Source organism: Dysidea avara, chromosome 9 (genome assembly GCF_963678975.1).
Source record: "Dysidea avara chromosome 9, odDysAvar1.4, whole genome shotgun sequence".
In the NCBI taxonomy this organism is placed as follows: Eukaryota; Metazoa; Porifera; class Demospongiae; order Dictyoceratida; family Dysideidae; genus Dysidea; species Dysidea avara.
Window position 1 is genome coordinate 4741056 of NC_089280.1, and position 6908 is coordinate 4747963.

The 6908-nt window shown below is 38.7% G+C and overlaps 1 long non-coding RNA gene across 1 annotated transcript; it reads left to right on the forward strand.

The window, feature by feature from the left end:
- Positions 1–4068: 4068 nt before the first annotated feature.
- Positions 4069–4551, forward strand: LOC136266325 (uncharacterized). The gene is made up of 3 exons (XR_010706057.1): positions 4069–4121; positions 4180–4274; positions 4344–4551. It is a non-coding gene; the product is annotated as an uncharacterized lncRNA (long non-coding RNA).
- Positions 4552–6908: the final 2357 nt, after the last annotated feature.

The window sequence follows — 6908 nt, forward strand, 5'->3', positions numbered from 1 at the left end:
TCAGTGCTAGATGGACTGTACAAACACAGGTATGTTGAATGGTATAACATGACTGTAAGCTTAAGTGTAACACAAGGTAGAGAAATAACATGTCTTTTAATTGGGTATGCACTTTGTAATTTCTTGGCCACATGCCTCACTACCACTGATGAGTCTTGATACTCTTTACCACCACAAGAACCATTTAATTCTACAGTACTTTTACAAGTGGCCATGGGCTGTTTTTTATTAAGGATTAGATTATTAGAGGAGCTTGATTACAAAGCACATGTTGCAGTCCATAGCAAGTAGCTACTATCACATATAAAAAACATATAAAATATTAGTAAAGCTAGTACTAGAGTAAGTCAGCATAAAAGTTACTAAGCTCCTGTTAAGTTCCTTTTCACCATTCTATGTGAATGTGGATATTAACTGACCCGATCTTTAAGTCAAGGTTAAATTCTCCTGCTCTTTTTTGCCTTCCTGTGTCATGTATCAATTCATTCAAAATGCTGTAAACTTCTTCTTGGTCATCTTTAGTGATCATGCCAGGTAATACTTGGACAACCTTTTGTATTACATGTTTTGCTTCCTCAGTATTGAAAACAGTAGCTGTGTAGGATACATGCTTTTCTATTCTCCGGTTGTCTATATATATGTAGTCTTCAACTTTAGTGATCCCAAAAGACTTCAGAACAGCTGCTACTTCAGGATCATTTATAGCTCTAAACTTTGTGACTGCATCATCAATCTCACTCAAATTAATGACAGTAGTTTGCACTGTTTCCACACTAATTGGATGACTGTAGCCATTCCATATCAAGCACCCTATAAATATTGCAAGGATATTAACATGTATGCATACAACTACCTGGCTATAGTGTATAGCAATAGGGTGATTGGCTGAGTAAAAACTAGCCATTCTGCTGTCTATAATAACAAAGAAGTGGACTGCCAAATTTCAGTGTTTTATGATGAATGGGTGGAGTTATAGCAATAGACATTTGGAACAGCAAGAAATCCAACTAGTTAAGCAACTAGACAGCAAATAAATTACAGTTGCTTTGTTAACTTACTTACTTGTTTTAAAATTTACTAGTAAAGGTACTACCTGCATACCAGGTCATGTCTACAAACCATGCCATACATATTACCCGTGTCTACAACCCATGTTAACCCATGTCATACATATTATATGGATGGACAACCCCTACAGGTAGTATCAGAACATAAAGACCTAGGAATACTATTCTAGCTTAAAGTTCCATAGCCAAGCAACCTCTGCTATAAACAAAGCCAATCCTGAATTGGGATTAATCAAAAAATAATTTAGCACTCTAAATAGAACAACCCTTCCAATACTCTACAAGGCTCTGGTAAGACCTCACCTTGAATATGCTAATGTTGTATGGGACCCAATTATATTGGAGATTGTGACAGGATGGAGAGAGTGCAAAGAAGAGCCACTAAATGTGTTCAGGATCTGTCCAGTTTAGAGTATGATGAACGTCTGGTTACCCTCAAGCTTCCTACACTGTCATATCGAAGGCATCGTGCTGACATGATTATGGTATATAATATCTTACAAGGGAATGTTAATCTTCAACCTGGATTATTTTTCCACCTGAATTTGTCAGGTGCCACAAGGGGATATGACTTCAAACTTTTTAAACCTCATGCCCAAAAGAATGTTCGCAGTAAATTCTTTTCAGTAAGAACCATCAATTCATGGAATAATTTACCCAATTATGTATAGTGTCGTCTCAGTAATTCTACTGACAATTTTAAAAGTTTGATTGATAACTTTTATTTTTAATGCAATTGTTTATTGTAATGAGCAGGACTCACAACAGTGGCGTAGCCAAGGGTGGGCATGGGCGGGCATTTGCCCAATCGTCACAGTTTCTTGCCCAACCATCACAAACTTTTGCCCAACCATCACAAGTAGCTTAAGATTCACGCGAGGATTCACAGCAGCACACAAAACAACCCTACTTTAATACTGTAAAGCGTAAACGTGTACATCATGGTGAACCATTGACTTCGAAGATAGATGGTGTATCACGTGATTCATTGCGCCGAAAATCCCTTGGAAAGTCCCCACTTCATGTAAACGCACGTGCCACGCTCCTTGGCGCATTTTAAATTCGAAATTTAAAATGGAGTCGAAGCGTGGTACTGTACCTCTAAGTCACAGTTAGTGATAATCGTCAGTAGGATTCAGTGCGGATGGTGCTGGCAGCAAAAGATTTCGTTTCAGTGGACTTGTCAAGCATATTTTTTGATAAGGAAAATACCATATAGCCTAACTTATTGCTGATGAAAGAAAACGGGAAAACGTACTCTTCTAGATAACAGTAATAGCAGATGGAGCTGGAAATGGAGAAAAGGTTAAGTCATTATAAAGTGTCACGTGCACAATTTGTACTGACTAACCGAGTTGTGGCTTACACCAGATACATGCAAAATGTACATTGGCTGCTATAAGTCTGGGACGAAGCTTTCTTGGCATACTGATATTTGTGATTATCTACGGACTCATTATAGTTCATAAATTAGCGCCCCCCGGCCTTCATTTGGGGCTATGTGGCGTTTACTTGAAAAGCATTGCATATCGCTGTGGTCATAGATCCTTTACACACCCAAAAGAATCTATGCTGTGGTGGTTGGTCCGTAAGCTATACTGCCAGTTGATTGTAGTAAATATGTGATGAACTATTTACGTTGTTGGTTCTTGTAGGTTCAGCGGTTTGATGTCACGTGATGCTCAGCTACGACGATCGTCAGCGGATGCATACCCTACAAGTAATAGCATAGCTATAGCTAGTAATGCATGCAAGCAACATTTGTTTACACTATAGCATAGGTAGCTGTAGGCCTTGTGTGCATACACTTTTCATATTTTTCTTTGATAAAGTCTCACATGAAAGTGAGCGTGTTTCTTGTGTGTATAATTAAGTTGATGTTATGCCCAACCATCAAATATTGGCTGGCTACGTCCCTGACTCACAAGCATAATGCCTTTTTCTCTGTATTTAATTATACAACCAAGTACTAAGAATAATACGAAATGCGGTTAAAATTACGTCATTAATAATAAATAAATAATGCATGAGAAAACTACGAGGCCTAGAGACATGGACTAAGTGGGGATAGATTCGCCTGTGAATGAAGGCACAACCGTATAATAAGTACGCCTGTTCGTGCTGATGACTTTACCGTACATGTAATTCTATATAACGCCCGGCACCACACCCTTGTTTAATTACAGATTGCTCGAACAGGGCCGTAGCCAGACTTTTATCTGGGTAGGTTCTTTTAGAAGAAAAGTGGACCTTTTTTGAGGCCCTTTTTATATGGATTACATTATGGTGTGTGAAGCACACCCAGCATGCGAAGCATGCTGAAACTAGGGGGGTCTGGGGGCATGCCCCCCCCAGGAAATTTCTTGAAAATAGACACTAAAAGGTTGAATTTAGCGGCATTTCAGTCAATAAAAATAACAATTTTTAGGTAGGCTTAAGACCAGCTATTTGGATGACATCTGGGAAATATCTCTACTATACTACTGTAATTATACCATCTGTGTCTATAATATATTGGAATGTCACAGTGAATAAGAATGGGAAAGATTGAGCGCTCTGTTGGATCGTGCATTGAAGCATGGATGCTATTTATGGGCTCTGCATGGGGGGGCTTGCCCACCAAAATTTTTATATTATGAAAGTTCTAGTTAAGGCAACAAACATGGTTTTGTAAATAAATTAAGTAATTACATACAGATTTTAGAAGAAAACATAATTGTGACCGTTCTATTAGAGTGATTGTTCTATTAGGGTGGTTGACTGCTCTATTAGAGTATCTCGATCTTGCATTGCATTACAAGCACTGAATGAGCCAGCTACTCGGAGCACTTAATTTAGCTTCTTATTAGTGGTGTTTATTAAACTGGAGCTAATGGACTTTTGCTACTGAAAATTTGGACTTGTATACTAAAAATGTGGACCTTTTTACTGAAATTGTGGACCTTTTTCCCAAGAGGGCGGTTCTTCCGAACCCCCCGAACCCCCCCTGGCTACGGGCCTGTCGAAGGAGAAGATTAGTTAACGTCCGCGGAGAGGCCAGGCGCCACTTTACTGGTAAACAACAACGTTACAAGTATGTTTAAATGTTTGTAACTGTGTATTTTGTGTGCAGGATACGCGCTCCAGGCGTCATGCAGTGAATAACCAGCTGATGACCAGTTGGGATACCAGCTGATACGCTCATAAACAACCAGCTGGAACAACAAGGTAATGAGTAATGTAATACTTGTACCGGTAGTTGTATTATACATCTTCATCTTTCATCTGGCTTGCTAGCGGCTGGAATTATTTTCATTCTGATCAGACATCTTCATCCTTCATCTGGCCGCTTGCTAGCAGCTGGAATTATTTCCACTCGGCTTAACTACTACTCTACTGTGTGGTAGAATGAACTGAACTATAATATAGTTATAATTTAGTTGATCATATTGTAATCATTGAGTGGTGTTGTATATGTAATGTTTATCCTATCCAAAAACAGCTTATAGCTGTAAAAAAAGTGCGCGTCCAAGTAAAGCAGAGTTAACTGCGACAAAAAGTAATGATATCATAATGCGGCCATGTACGAGGTGTGCAAGTTGTAAAATTAATATTAGCTAATCAGATAATACAATGTTATTGTTAAAGTGTTAATGAGAACTATGTGATGCTGCTAGTTTTTAAGTGTGTGAGCATCTTCATAAATGCCACATAAATTTAATTCTCAATAAAGCAATGTGTATAGATTCTCTGATAGTAATAAATAGTTTGAGTTTGGCCGCCTTTCCTGTATACAGCAATGCTACGAACAAAGGAAAGGTGGCCAAACTCAAACTATTTATTACTATCAGAGAATCTATACACATTGCTTTATTGAGAATTAAATTTATGTGGCATTTATGAAGATGCTCACACACTTAAAAACTAGCAGCATCACATAGTTCTCATTAACACTTTAACAATAGCATTGTATTATCTGATTAGCTAATATTAATTTTACAACTTGCACACCTCGCACATGGCCGCATTATGATATCATTACTTTTTGTCGCAGTTAACTCTGCTTTACTTGGACGCGCACTTTTTTTACAGCTATAAGCTGTTTTTGGATGGGATTTCAATACTTTTTGTTAGAATAAGCAATGCACTGTTGATAACAGTAGGTGAGTTTCCATGGTTTTGACAGAAATCCCAGATTACAGTGACAGAATATTAAAATATAACTGTAATTTTAGTGGCCAGGGCCGCCCACATTGGGGGTAACTGGGGTATTTTGCCCCCTACCACAGCCCGAAAGGGGCCACTTGAATACCTGTTTAAAGAAAGATCGATATACTCTAATAGAGCAGTCAGGATCTAGACCCTTCCTTGCCCCTGGGCCCCTCTTTAACTCTTTTCCCTGGGCCCTCTAATTTCTCTGGATGGCCCTGTTAGTGGTAGCAACTGCAGTCAACTAACACCCATTTTAACTAGTAAACCCTTAACAACACTTTGCCTTTCATCTTTTACTGCATTGAAACGATCAAGATACTCTATTAGAGCAGTCACAAAACAGCTGTAACACAGCAATCAATATTTAGCATAGTTACAACTTCTGCTTAGCATCGGATTGTATAGTTTAAATTACTAGCTACTTACAGACTTTACAATATAAAAATATGGCAACTAAGAATCACCAAATAGGGGCCTAATAAATAATCCCCCATGATCACTAATCACTAATAGTACAGTGAAAACTGGTCATTATTCAGGCCGTAGGGACAAAATTTTCTAACCTTGCCTTTTAAAGAGGTGGCTGCATTATGCGGCCTTAAAAAGGTAAGAAGCATGCTGTTCTAACTGGCTATAGAGATGGATTTAGTGTATGACAGCGTATGAGACAGTGAGTGCTGGCAGCAAGGGGGCAGCCAATCTGTTAGAGCACCAAAAGCACTGCTTCAGACATAGGCAGTTGACTGTCAGCCCCAAGTGTAAAAAGTTTCACTATTGGTCCTTATAAGCTCCTGATGAAGAAAGTGATGAAGTCATTATCCATAGGATATATTTTTCAGAGTATCCATTTCAGTTCTACAATATAGTAGCCAAGCATAAGATGAACATAACACAGCATTCCAGTAGTTTAGTGGTGACCACAACACTGCCTGAGTTAAACTGTGGTGAGATTTGAGACTACCAGAAGCCCTGGAATGTCTTCAACACATGAAATACCAAATATCTAATGCCTGGCTTTCATCCACAGTGGACCTGTCTTGGTGGCCACTTGTACAGAAGGGAAACAGCTGCCACACAGTCTTGCAAGCGAAACAGCTAGTTGCCACACCCCTTAATTATCAATTTGTAAAATCTTTAGCAAAATTGTGTGTGTGAGCAAGTGCGATGTGGCAGTGCCGTGTATATGGTTGCTGCCTAGCAGTGACACATCACGAGTATTGAAGTCACAATACATTACTGTATCATCAATCTAAATACAATCTCTGAATGTGTCATTTTGTGTAGAGAGCAATCTTCCACAAGAAGTGACCTGCAGGTTTCAGTGTATATTGTTAACCATTAATATTGTTCACAATATTGTGAACTATATGTACAGTGAAACCTCACTTAGTGGCCACCTCTTTAATAAGACCACCTCATTATATTGGCCACCTCTAGTAGGTCCCAAATATAGCTAAGCATTACTTATGACCTCATTAATAAGGCCACCTTGTTATTTAGGCCAAATTTTTTGGTCCCACAGCCTGCCATATTAATGAGGTTTCATGGTACTTATGTGAATTTTTATTTTTCGTAACTTTTCTTCAGGTTTACTGATGGGCACTATGAAGCATTGTTGACTGGTACGTGTATAATGTGGTGACTTGAAAT